This window comes from Pongo pygmaeus, chromosome 1 (genome assembly GCF_028885625.2).
Source record: "Pongo pygmaeus isolate AG05252 chromosome 1, NHGRI_mPonPyg2-v2.0_pri, whole genome shotgun sequence".
Taxonomy (NCBI): Eukaryota; Metazoa; Chordata; class Mammalia; order Primates; family Hominidae; genus Pongo; species Pongo pygmaeus.
In genome coordinates, this window is record NC_072373.2 from 107,256,076 (window position 1) to 107,268,794 (window position 12,719).

General features: G+C 41.0%; 1 protein-coding gene and 1 pseudogene across 1 annotated transcript in view; one reads left to right on the top strand and one right to left on the bottom strand.

The window, feature by feature from the left end:
• The window catches only part of LOC129015142 (neuroblastoma breakpoint family member 11-like), a 2,260,169-nt gene that overhangs the window by 306,933 nt on the left and 1,940,517 nt on the right, over positions 1–12,719 (top strand).
• LOC129015470 (myomegalin-like) overlaps positions 1–12,719 on the bottom strand; it is a 73,708-nt pseudogene that overhangs the window by 28,998 nt on the left and 31,991 nt on the right.

Sequence of the window (12,719 nt, forward strand, 5' to 3'; positions counted from 1 at the left end):
CTCTTACCAGGACTGGTGGTTTCCTCCTGTTCAGCCTCATTCTCGCTTCAGCCACAAGTCTCATAGCCCAGGTCCTGGAGGTCCACCTGGACCTGCTTGCTGTCCTGCTTCACCCAAGATTCACCTGCTTGGGAAGAGACAGCAGGTGTTAGACAATGTCTGAATTTCCCACATATGCTCTCAGCCTCAATGGCACATACCCTAACCTTTTGGGGCAGGGAGGGCAGATCCACAGTGGGAGAGAAGCTTCTCTGAACTGGTGGGAGAAGAGACCACCAGCTCCAGGAAGCAGAATTTCTTTCCACAGGAGGAACCTGCATTTGCCATTGATTATCTCCCCTTCAGATAACCCAGGCTTTAGTTGGGACCAGATATCCTTAAGTCAGGGATTGTACACTACCATCTCTAGCAGCCCCATTGAAGCTGGCAAGTGCTTTATCCGCAGGGGTTCAATAAATGTTGAATGGAGCTGAACTAATTTAGAGTCCCAAGACCCTAGACTTGTACTGTCCAATAAGGTAGTTAGTAGCCACATATGGCCACTTTATACTACATTAACTAAAATTAAATAAAACCAAATGTCCAAGTTGCACTAGCCACACTTCATGTGCTCAATAACCACATTATGTAGGTATGGAACATACAGAACTTATAAGACACACAGGCTAGTTTTCTTTACTAGTAAGTCATAGTTACTTACTAAGTATAATTCTGTATTTCTCCACCTCGTTAGCCTGAGCAAAGACAGTGGCTTCTGATAGCAGCAGCTTCTCCTGGAGATCTTGATAGCGTTGTTTGCATTATGACAGCTGGGAGCGCAGGTGCTGGGTGGACCCTGGTAGGCTAAACGCTGACTGAGGCCCAGGGTCATGAGGCTGGGACTGGTTATCCAACTGTGAAAGGGGCCAATACAGGGATCAGGACAGTCTGAGGTCACCCCCATGCAGTGATGACCACCGCCCCTTCTGAACCCTGTGGACTTTACTCAAGTCCGTCACAGCACTTCTCATGCCATTTGGCAGTGACTTGCTTTCCAGATGGAGCTCCTGGAGTGCTGGGATAATGTTTGCTTCATATCTGTATCCACAGCACACAGCACACAGCACAGCGCCAATCAAGTCTACAGAGGAGCTCTCAGGAAATGTTTTCTCAGTGGTCAAAAAGACAAGGGGTGGAACCCTCCACTCACCTCCCCTCACATTCTATCCCATTGATTCTCTCAGAATCCCCGTATTCTCCATTTTACTGAATCTTCAGCATGGCTCCTTCCCTAAAGAGGATCCAAATAATCCATCTGAGGCCCAGGAACAGACACCTGTGATGAGCTGTGACAAAAAAATGGCAGTGATAAGGAAGGGATGTCATTACATACCACTTGTCTGGGCTGCCTCATAACCTGATGCATCCCTATGTTACAGCAGTTACCACATCCTGTTAAAATGACCTGTTTGTGTGCCATCTTTCCTTACCATATTAAGTATCTCAAGGGCAGCCATTGGTTTTATTGCCCCATGCCAATGCCTAGTGTGTTATCTGAAAAATTAAATACTCAAGAAATGTTTACATTGTAAAAGCCTTTCTAAAGGCTGAATGTAGGCAGAATATTATTACTATTGTTTGTGGTACAAAGAGACCCTTCTGTTGGTACCTCCTGATTCACATGGGAGAACGTTTTATGGTAAACACTGTCATCTTGAGCCCTTCTCCAATTGTTTTTCATTCCATCTAAGCCCACACTTACTTGGTGGGCATCCACTGTGAAGGCAGCCCCAAGGTCAAGGCTCTGGGGTCTGGGGCAAGGCCTCACAGTCACATTCCCCTCCTCTTGGTGTTGGTGCTTCCCAGGAGAACCAACCAGTTCTGTGTTTATTCTGTCGATGGTGCTGGTCAGATGCACAAGGAGCTCTGGAGTAAGTTTACTATTCCCTTCCTTGCTACTCAGCACAAGTTATTCTTTGAGGAGGTTGATATTGTGGGCATTCTTCAGTTTTCCCTGGAGCTTTCTGAACTCAGCCTGAAGGCTACTCTCACTCAGACCCTCTTTGGCTACCACAGCCTCAACCATCACCTCGCCCTTCTCCTTGTCTTCCTCGATCTCCCATCCATCAGACATTGCTTCTCCCATCTGCTCTTTCAGCTCTGCATTCTCAAGGCAAAGGCTCAGCATGGTGTTCCTGTAGGAAACACATAATTGAGGGCTAGGTCTAGTCCTGACAACAGTTCCTAATAGTACCTCTTACCCACATCTCAGCCCACAATAAACTCAGACATACCCCAGAGCATGAAGCAACCTGAGACCTACCACAAGATCTTTTATATACAAGAAAGCCAAGGCTCAGGAAGAGTGAGACTTGCCCAAACTTCACAGCTTCTTGGTGGCAGCACCATCACTAGAAACCTTGGACTCAAGACAGGCAGGCTAGTTTTCTTTTCTATATATATACATATATATTTATTATACTTTAAGTTCTAGGGTACATGTGCACAACGTGCAGGTTTGTTACATGTATATACATGTGCCATGTTGGTGTGCTGCACCCATTAACTCATCATTTACATTAGGTATATCTCCTAATGCTATCCCTCCCCTTCCCCCCACCCCACAACAGGCCCTGGTGTGTGATGTTCCCCTTCCTGTGTCCAAGTGTTCTCATTGTTCAATTCAAACCTATGAGTGAGAACATGCGGTGTTTGGTTTTTTGTCCTTGCGATAGTTTGCTAAGAATGGTTTCCAGCTTCATCCATGTCCCTACAAAGGACACGAACTCATCATTTTTTATGGCTGCGTAGTATTCCATGGTGTATATGTGCCACATTTTCTTAATCCAGTCTATCATTGATGGACATTTGGGTTGGTTCCAAGTCTTTGCTATTGTGAGTAGTGCCACAATAAACATACATGTGCATGTGTCTTTATAGCCAGCATGGTTTATATTCCTTTGGGTATATACCCAGTAATGGGATGGCTGGGTCAAATGGTATTTCTAGTTCTAGATCCTTGAGGAATTGCTACACTGTCTTCCACAATGGTTGAACTAGTTTACAGTCCCACCAACAGTGTAAAAGTGTTCCTATTTCTCCACATCCTCTCCAGCACCAGTTGTTTCCTGACTTTTTAATGATTGCCATTCTAACTGGTATGAGATGATATCTCATTGTGGTTTTGAATTGCATTCCTCTGATGGCCAGTGATGATGAGCATTTTTTCATGTGTCTGTTGACTGCATAAATGTCTTCTTTTGAGAAGTGTCTGTTCATATCCTTCACCCACTTTTTGATGGGGTTGTTTTTTTCTTGTAAATTTGTTTGAGTTCTTTGTAGATTTGGGGTATTAGCCCTTTGTCAGATGAGTAGATTGCAAAAATTTTCTCCCATTCTGCAGGTTGCCTGTTCACTCTGATGGTAGTTTCTTTTGCTGTGCAGAAGCTCTTTAGTTTAGATCCCATTTTTCAATTTTGGCTTTTGTTGCCATTGCTTTTGGTGTTTTAGACATGAAGTCCTTGCCCATGCCTATGTCCTGAATGGTATTGCCTAGGTTTTCTTCTAGGGTTTTTATGGTTTTAGGTCTAACATTTAAGTCTTTAATCCATCTTGAATTAATTTTTGTATAAGGTGTAAGGAAGGGATCCAGTTTCAGCTTTCTACATATGGCTAGCCAGTTTTCCCAGCACCATTTGTTAGATAGGGAATCCTTTCCCCATTTCTTGTTTTTGTCAGGTTTGTCAGAGATCAGATAGTTGTAGATGTGTGGTATTATTCCTGAGGGCTCTGCTCTGTTCCATTGGTCTATATCTCTGTTTTGGTACCAGTACCATGCTGTTTTGGTTACTGTAGCCTTATAGTATAGTTTGAAGTCAGGTAGCGTGATGCCTCCAGCTTTGTTCTTTTGGCTTAGGATTGATTTGGCGATGAGGGCTCTTTTTTGGTTCTATATGAACTATAAAGTAGTTTTTTCCAATTCTGTGAAGAAAGTCATTGGTAGCTTGATGGGGATGGCATTGAATCTATAAATTACCTTGGGCAGTATGGCCATTTTCACGATATTGATTCTTCCTAACCATGAGCATGGAATGTTCTTCCATTTGTTTGTGTCCTCTTTTATTTTGTTGAGCAGTGGTTTGTAGTTCTCCTTGAAGAGGTCCTTCACATCCCTTGTAAATTGGATTCCTAGGTATTTTATTCTCTTTAAAGCAATTGTGAATGGGAGTTCACTCATGATTTGGCTCTCTGTCTGTTATCGGTGTATAAGAATGCTCGTGATTTTCGCACATTGATTTTGTATCCTGAGACTTTGCTGAGTTGCTTATCAGCTTAAGGAGATTTTGGGCTGTGACAATGGGGTTTTCTAGATATACAATCATGTCATCTGCAAACAGGGACAATTTGACTTCCTCTTTTGCTAATTGAATACCCTTTATTTCTTTCTCATGCCTGATTGCCCTGGCCAGAACTTCCAACACTATGTTGAATAGGAGTGGTGAGAGAGGGCATCCCTGTCTTGTGCCAGTTTTCAAAGGGAATGCTTCCAGTTTTTGCCCATTCAGTATGATATCAGCTGTGGGTTTGTCATAAATAGCTCTTATTATTTTTAGATACGTCCCATCAATCCCTAATTTATTGAGAATTTTTAGCATGAAGGGCTGTTGAATTTTGTTGAAGGCCTTTTCTGCATCTATTGAGATATCATGTGGTTTTTGTCTTTGGTTCTGTTTATATGCTGGATTACGTTTATTGATTTGCGTATGTTGGAACCAGCCTTGCATCCCAGGGATGAAGCCCACTTGATCATGGTGGATAAGCTTTTTGATGTGTTGCTGGATTCGGTTTGCCAGTATTTTATTGAGGATTTTTGCATCGATGTTAATCAGGGATATTGGTCTAAAATTATCTTTTTTTGTTGTGTCTCTGCCAGGCTTTGGTATCAGGATGATGCTGGTCTCATAAAATGAGTTAGGGAGGATTCCCTCTTTTGATTGGAATAGTTTCAGAAGGAACGGTACCAGCTCCTCCTTGTACCTCTGGTAGAATTCGGCTGTGAATCTGTCTGGTCCTGGAGTTTTTTTGGTTGGTAAGCTATTAATTATTGCCTCAATTTCAGAGCCCATGCAGGCTAGTTTTCTTTACTTGTGCCACGCAGCCTCATATGTTCTAATTTTCAGTAGCCTCTGGAATAAACAAGAGTACTTATGCTGTTAAAAAATAACACCTTTCCTGTAACAAATTTATTGTTATGAATTCCATAGTTCTACTATTTATCATTAGTCAGTTTCAAACCATTGGGACTTAGGAACACAGAATAAATAAATAACACTAATCAGAACTTTTAATACAATCAAAATGTACTTAGATAATTATTTGCTTTATATCTGGCTCACATGATAGAGATAACCTTCTTGAGAGCAGGGACTGTGTCTGTCCTATTCACCCCGTAACCCCAGTGCCTACACAAGTGCCTGCTACATAAATCATTCATATTTGTTGAAGAAAGAAAATTGACCAAAACAGCTAATTTGCACCAAGACATTCCAGATAAATTCTTTCCACAACAAACTCATACTAGGGTTGAGTGAAAGCAAACATGGCTATAACAAGTCTATTCACTTAACTTCTTTGAGCCTCAGTTTCCTTTTATATAAAATAAGGATGATAACACTTACCTAGTGGAGTTAGCAGATGCTTAAATGAAATTGCATATATGGTATGGCTAGCTCAGGGTCTAACAGGGAAGTTATTCAATCCCTGCTGTACTAGCTGCAGACCTGAGAAATACCAACAGCATAATCCCATAAGGTGCTTGTTAAAAAAGCTGTAGAGCTAAGGCCTATGAATCCACATTTTACTTAAGTTCCACAGGTGATTTTTTTATTTTTATTTATTTATTTTTTGAGACAGTCTTACTCTGTCGCCCAGGCTGGGGTGCAGTGGCGAGATCTTGGCTCACTGCAAGCTCCACCTCCTGGGTTCAAGCAATTTTGCTGCCTCAGCCTCCCGAGTAGCTGAGCTACGGGCATGAGCCACCACGCCCAGCTAATTTTTGTATTTTTAGCAGCGAAGGGGTTTCACCGTGTTGGCCAGGCTGGTCTCGAACTCCTGACCTCAGGTGATCCCCCCGCCTTGGCCTCCCAAAGTGTTGGGATTACAGGCATGAGCCACCACGCCTGGCCCACAGGTGATTCTTAGGCATGCTAAACTGAGAACCCCAGAGCTAGAGGATGCACAGGAAATGGGTAATTCACAACTTGAAGGATCAGCAGTGGCCTATGTATCTAGATTGATTTTCTCAGAATCCAGGAGTCTTGGAACCTAGAGCAGAGCTTGTGTGGTGTGTTTCTGGGAGGAAAATATGACATAGGATACAGACAGACAATCTATGAGATAGTTTCTCAATAAAGAAAAAGGGGATAGGTATTTTACCAAAACTGAGATGTGGAAGGGGGATAAGGAGGGCACAGGTGTATATGGAAAAGAATATTTAATATTATGTTCTAACTTCATGTTTTAAAAAAAAAACTGATGTTTTAAAATACAAACAAATAAAAGAAAAACTCAACAAAACGTTCTTGAAAGGAAGAACAATGCATTAGATTCTAGCTTCTACAGTATAAGTGATTCTGTAGGTTGGGTGGAGGGTTGAACAAATCAGAGTTTCACATTAGTAACTCTGAGGACAAAGGAAAATAATCCACAGGGATATCTACAGATGGTTTGATTGTAGGTTTAACAATAGAATCAAAAGAGATGTACTGTTTTTACCCATGACAACTCAATTAAGTTTACACATACAAAATTTTAAGTAAAATAATATGCTTTAAGTAGAAGTTAAGGAAAAAGTTATGATAATTCAGAGCAAAAGAATCAGCACTTAGAACAATCACAAGAATTTTTTAAAAATTGTTTGACAAAGTATACAGTATATAAGCAAGGTTTAGATGTTAGAAATTGGGAGACACAGACTATTATGCAAACTTGAGCAAGTCACTTGAAACTTTCTAGGCCTATTTCCTCAGCTATGAAACAAGGACATGAGGCTAGATGTGTAGGTCCTTTTCAAAGTGCTAACATTATTCAGGGAAGTTTAAGTGGCATGTAATATGCAGGGAAACAATAGGGCATGATTTAGAAGTTGTATAGCTGTACTTTAAACAGGCAGTGATGATTATAGTTCTGGGAGTGAATGAATAAATGGATCAGCCCTACAGTATCAGCATGTTCTCCAAGTATCTTTTGACAAAAAGCCATCAAAGACAGAGTGGCCAATCTAACCAATGAATGAGCTATCTGCTATTTTTGTAAAATTACTAAAGCAGCAGAGATGATTAAAATTGATATTCTATGATTCAAGGCCTTATGAGCGAGAGCTGAGAGGAGAGGGAGGGGCCTCTATTGAAACCCTCTGGCCGGGCGCGGTGGCTCACGCCTGTAATCCCAGCACTTTGGGAGGCCGAGGCACGGGGATCACGAGGTCAGGAGATTGAGACCATCCTAACATGGTGAAACCCTGCCTCTACTTAAAAAACAAATAAACCAAAAATTAGCCAGGCACGGTGGCGGGTGCCTGTAGTCCCAGCTACTCAGGAGGCTGAGGCACGAGAATGGCATGAACCCAAGAGGCGGAGCTTGCAGTGAGCCGAGATCGCGCCACTGCACTCCAGCCTGGGCGACAGAGGGAGACTCCAACTCAAAAAAAAAAAAAAAAAAAAATCCTCTTCCTTCGTGAACTGTTCTGGTTCTGTATACAGCAGTGAAACATATTAGGTAGCTGGGATTCCTTATACATTTCGCTCAATTAAAAACGGCAATACTGGTCATGTAACAAGGAGGTTTCCACCAAGACTGTCATGTATGACTGGCAGATGCACAATAATAGTGGACATTGTTATACTGAATTAAGACCAGGATTATTTGAATAACAGAAAGTGATCACCATTAGCCAATATTACTTACTTCTATTTAAAGAATTTGTGGAAATATTAATGCATGGAGCCTGGGATAGGCACCCCTTGGCTGTGGTGCCTCATGAGCCGCAAGCTCCCCTTCCCTGGGAAGAATGTCCTATCTGATATGGGACACTGAGGAGAATCCTGCTTCCTCAATTTGAGCCTTTAGCTCCTTCAGTTCCTCCTCAGCTTTCCTCTTCTCTTCTAAATGCTGGTGGATCTCAGCCCTCAGGTGGAGCATTTCTTCCTGAAGACACCTGTTACTGTCTCCTCCCATCGGGGAAGGAGGGGAAAACGATGGGTTCTGGGTCTCCACAGTTGCCAGACTTTTCTCCAAAGCCACCCTGATGAGCTAAAAGAAAATCATGGTTTGAGGACCCAAGAGAAACATGAGATTGCAAAGGCAGTTTTCAATGAGAACAAAAACAAACAAAAAAAGCAGATCTAAAATAAACTCCCTACCCAGAACCTCCTTAGTCAGGCATAAGGGCCCTGGGGACTGGTTTGGGTGGGAGGGACACACCAAATGAGCAGGAGGAATTTCCCCACGGAGAAGAGAAGAATCCAGAGATGGTGAGGGAGAAAAGCACATAAGGAATTAAAACAAATGCAAACAAACGAGGTTGAAACAGGACTGGAGGGTGTGAATACAGTGATTCTTTCTCTTCCTGAGGAGACAGAGTCCTGCGAGTTTTCTCACAAGTCAGGAAGCTTCATCAGCTCTGCAACACTTGAGTCCTGGATGGCGGGAGATGATGGCTTAAGATATCAGGGCGCAAAGCCTAATGCCCTGCCTGTAACTCCAACTCCCTCAAGGACAGCTGAGAGGGGGGACTCGGCACTGGGGAAACAGTCGGCAGATACAGTTATAGAATTAGAATAACGTGGAGCTACAGGGAAGACAACACCAACTATTTCATTGGCAGCAGAAGAATCACACTCTGCAGCTACTGGGAGGTGGAGGTGAAGCCACCCTGCCAAGCAGCCAACCTCACTTTTTGGTTATTATCTTTGTGCCGATGCTGCCAGACAAACTCTCTCTACAAATCTCAGCATGTGGAAGAAACAGAGGCAGGAACAACTGCCCAGCACCTTTCTATTTCTCGAGGACACTCTTGAAGTTATTCATCAAGGTTTTAATTAAAGCAGATCTTATGGCTTTTCCTCAAATGGGAACTTGTTAACTTTCAGACTCTGTTATTGTTCATTTTGGGCTTATCTTTGGTCTTTTCCCACACTCTCAAAAGTGTAGAAATAAAAATCTAAGTATGATAATCTACTTAGCATATGACTAATTACTTTAGTACAAGGAGTTCCTGCCTGTCTGTCCAATATTAATCTTAATACGTCCCAATGTCACATTGGCTTCTTTTTCTTCTCAGTGGCAGCATTTGGAGCTTTTACTTAACTTCGGGTCAGTTTTGACCTCTGAATTTTCCACCCCTCCCCCACAGCTGTTGCTGAGTCATGTTGTTTTCTTTTGTCTCTATAAATATTGTGACTTGTAATTGTCACTTATAAATTCATTCTGGCTATACTGTATCATTCCCAATTATCCAAGTCATCCAAATATTTGACGTGCATTTCCACAAATCATGTAGTGGCCCCCTGATTGGGGATAACTTGTAGAATTAATTATATGCTTTATATCTCCATTCAGGTGACCAATACATTGAACAGAGCAGGGCCCAGAACAGCATATATGGATCAACGATTGACAGAGCTGCTGGGGTTGGTGCAAAGCCACTGACTTTTGCTATTCCCCATAACACAGTTAGGTTCAAACGTAGGTCACAGGTTTGTGGTAGGGTTGATTCACAGTATGCATGTGCAATGGTATTCAGTAGCATAGCAGCTGAGGTTGTGAAGACAAGTGCACCCAGGTCAAAAAAGAAAGATCCTTAGACAAAGCCACTCAATTCCCAGGCACCCAATCTTACTTGGACTTTGTGAGCCTGAGATTTGGCAGGCTCCTGGGAATGTCTGTCTCTAAGACTCTGCTGACAGGCTTAATCAGGCTGGTGGCCATCTCCATATGTGCCCCCCAGCATTTGTGACAAAATAAAGGAATGGGGACCAAATAAAACCACTTCTGAAAGCTTATGATCCCATCCCTCATTTAAACTATGTGGTGTTCTCATTCTGTATAAACTCTTTCCGAGTAACTTAACTAAAACGCACTTTGCCATTAGTCTTGAGTGTGGGCACAGCATTACTCTTTTCTAGGCCTTAAGGGTCCCTTCTGCTTAAAAATAATGTCTAACTTTAATGAAGTTTACCCATTATTAAAGTGCCTTCTGGATATATGTTATCTTCTTCTATTGGTTTCAATATACCTATTTTCTTTAAAAAGAAAAAATTATGAACCATGAATGTTAACACCAGAAAAACCTTAAGGTACATCTGATCTAATTTCCCACTTTAAAGTGAGAAAATCAAACATTGCCTAGGGATCTGATTTTTTCCCCAGGCTAATTTGGGTTTTCATATTTCCATTTCAAAGTGGATTTTCTTTGGCTAACTTTAAGTTTTAAATGTAAATGCCTGAAAAGTAACTCAGGATCTAGCCTTTTCATTAGTTTTGATCATGTATGAAAGTAAATATTTCTTTACCCCAAATGACACCCCAGGGCTTCCAGTATTTGTGGTGATAGAGTGAATCCATTAGGTCTATTTTTAATTATATCTCTCTTATCGGTTTTTTTTTTTTTTCACATATCCTAACTCACTCGTGATATTGCTTCATATAATTCAACTTTTTGTGCGCCGGGTTCCCATTTGCCCCACAAAGGCCTCTGTGCAAATCTGATATCCTGTTTGAATGACATTGTTTTGTTTTTATCCTATTGCTTCATATCTGTCACAATGTAAATTAGCTTTTCTCAAATGCTCAGCATCACTAATCATTAGGGAAATGCAAATTAAAACCATAATGAGATATCATCTCACACTTCAGAGTGGCATTTATCAAAAAGGTAAATGATATGTTAGAAATAATGCAGAGAAAAGGGAACACACACATTGTGAATAGGTATGTAAATTACTACAACTGGTGTGGAAAACAGTATGGAGTTTCCTCAAAAGACTAAAAATAGAATCTACCCTATGATCCAGTAATCCCATTTCTGGGTATATAGCCAAGGGAACTGAAATGAATATGTTAAAGGTATATCTGCACTCTCGTGTTCATTACAGCATTATTCATTAATAGTCAAGATGTAGAACACAGCCTAGGTCCATCAGTAGATAAATGGGTAAAGAAAATGTGGCAGATAATACACAATGGAATACTATTTAACCTTAAAATGTTGGGGGAGAGGTCCTGTCATTTGTGACAACATGAATTAATCTGAAGGTCATTATGCTTAGTAAAATAAGCCAGGCACAGAGAGACACATACCACATAATCTCACCTATATGTGGAATCTAATAAAGTTGAACTCATAGAAGCAGAGAGTAGAATGGTGGTTACTAGAGGCTGGTGGAGTGGGAAGGAAGAGTAGGGGGAATTATTGATCAAAGGTATCGAAAAAAGAATAGGTCTTAAGATATATTCATACCAGGGTGACTATAGCCAATAATAATGTATATTTCAAAATAAGAGTAAATTTCCAATATCTCATCATCAAAAATGATAGGTAGGCAAGCTGATGAATATGTAATTAGCTTGGTTTAATCATTCCATATTGTTTGTGTGTATACATATGTGTGTGTGTATATGTGTGTGTATATATATAATCATATCACACCCCATAAATGTATATAATTACAATTTGTCAATCAAAAATAACTTTTTTTTAAATAGCTTTTTTCAAGTTTATCACACTTTGTCTACTAACGTCTGTTCTTTGTATTTGAATCTTGATTTTTTTTTTCTTTAAGAGGTGGGGGGGTCTCATTATGTTGCCCAGGCTGGCCCTGAACTCGTGGGCTCGAGAGATTCTCTTCCCTCAGCCTCCTGAGTAGCTGCAACTATAGATGCACACTACCTGAGCTTGAATCTTTATTCTTGATTAACTTTTTCTCCATTACAAAACTTCACATAAAAAAAGCAATGGTTGATACTCTAGTTTCTCTCACAGCAATTTCATAGGTATTTATTATAGATCTTATATCTGCTTGATAACAGAATTTTGTGGGAGATAATCTAGGGAAAATTACTATCATGGCCAGACTTGAGGCTTCCTGAGGTGGATGAGTCCAAAAAATAAGGAGGAAGCAATTTGCATTGGCCAAAAGGTGATTCTCACCTTGGAAGAAAGACAAGGTGGGATGTGTCTGTTAGGAAAAGCATATGAATGCTTGGAGTAGGAAGGGAGCTTGGTGTCAAGCAAAAGTTTACCTTCCAAGGACATAACAAGGAGAAGCTCAAAATCTATCTTAAGGGACCATTTTCCTAGAAACAAGCAAACAAATTTTGAGAATCTGGACACGAAACAGTTATGGCAAAGTAAGCTTTATTTAATTGGTAGCAGGAGAGTCACAACCTCAAACTCCAGAAAAGATGAAGTAAATTTGCAATGATTTCATACAACAAGATTCCTCCTACCCAAAGCTGAAGACGTATTTTCAAGGAAAGGTGATAGAAAGAAAAATGGTGCTTACCCAAGAGATTCTTCCATCCAGCAGGAAATATACTTTTTCTATCATGAGTCAAGCCCTGATCCAAAGGCTTGTTAACTCATAATTACACTAAGCATCTCTCCTATGCCAAGTAATGTGGCAAGTATTGTGATGGAAATACAAATGCCCTAATGTAAAAAGTTCATTCCGGGGGGGCTG